This window comes from Capsicum annuum, chromosome 3 (assembly GCF_002878395.1).
Source record: "Capsicum annuum cultivar UCD-10X-F1 chromosome 3, UCD10Xv1.1, whole genome shotgun sequence".
Classification (NCBI taxonomy): Eukaryota; Viridiplantae; Streptophyta; class Magnoliopsida; order Solanales; family Solanaceae; genus Capsicum; species Capsicum annuum.
The window spans coordinates 199575469-199576813 of NC_061113.1; positions in this window are offsets into that span (position 1 = coordinate 199575469).

The following is a 1345-nucleotide window of genomic DNA, read 5'->3' on the forward strand; positions in this document are numbered from 1 at the left end:
TATAATTTGAGTCAAAAAGTTCCAGTAGAATTTGGGGGTCAATACTAAACAAGTCAACAATACCTATCAATGATTTGCAATGGAGCTGAGCATGACAAGTACAAGAGATCGTCTTAATGGCCAAATGCCATAAATCAACCACCGTGTTCTTAAATTAAAAAATTTTCTTTATATGAAACAAAAACATGTTACTTCCAAATCAAGGGCTTCAAAGCCTAAATATCATAAGAGGTAATTTCTCACTTTTGCAAATGCAAGAGGTATTGCTACACATATTTAGTAATCACAATCATAGTGAAAACTTATTGTCCTATATCCTTAGGAGACGCACTTCCTTGTTTGGGTAAGTCATTTTTCATGTGTTAGGTGATGCACTTTCTAACTTGAGCTTTAACTTCTAGAAGACACACTTTCTAGTTGAGTAATTTCAATTAACCCCTAGGAGACGCACTTCCTAGTCAGGGTATGTTAGTTTTCATGTATTAGGTAACATACTTTCTAACTTGAACCATTACTCCTAGAAGACGCACTTTCTAATTGAGTCATTTCATTTAGCCCTTAGAGGATGCACTTCCTAGTCTAGATAATTAAAGTTTCATTCGTTAGGTGAAGCACTTTCTAACTTGAACCATTACTCCTAGAAGGCGCACTTTCTAATTGAGTCATTGCATTTAATCCCTAGGAGACACACTTCCTTGTCTGGGTATTTCAGGTTTCATGTGTTAGTAACGCACTTTCTAACTTGAACATTCACTCCTAGAAGATGCACTTTCTAGTTGAATCATTTCATTTAACCCTTAGGGGACACACTTTCTAGTCTGGATAATTCAAGTTTCATTCGTTAGGTGAAGCACTTCCTAACTTGAACCATTACTCTTATAAGATGCACTTTCTAGTCGAGTCATTACATTTAACCCCTAGGATATGCACTTCCTTATTTGGGTATTTCAAGTTTCATGTGTTAGTAACGTACTTCCTAACTTGAACCATCACTTCTAGAAGATGCACTTTCTAGTTGAGTCATTTTATTTAACCCCTAGGAGAAGCACTTCCTTATCTAGGTGATTTAATTTTCATGTGTTAGGAGACGCACTTCCTAATTTTGGTCATCAGTTGTACTTTGAAGAGACACATTTCTTTAGCAGGGCCTTGATTCATCCTCTTTACTGTACTTTTCAAAAATTGTGATCTGATGACACTCACATAATTTTCTAGTGTAAATTAGGGCAAAAATTTTATTCGTGTTTATGTGACAGGACCCTCCTGAAGAATGTGAATTTATTTTATGCCCAGGACCCTCCTGAAGAATGAAAATTTATTTTTTGCTTAGGACCCTCCTGAAGAA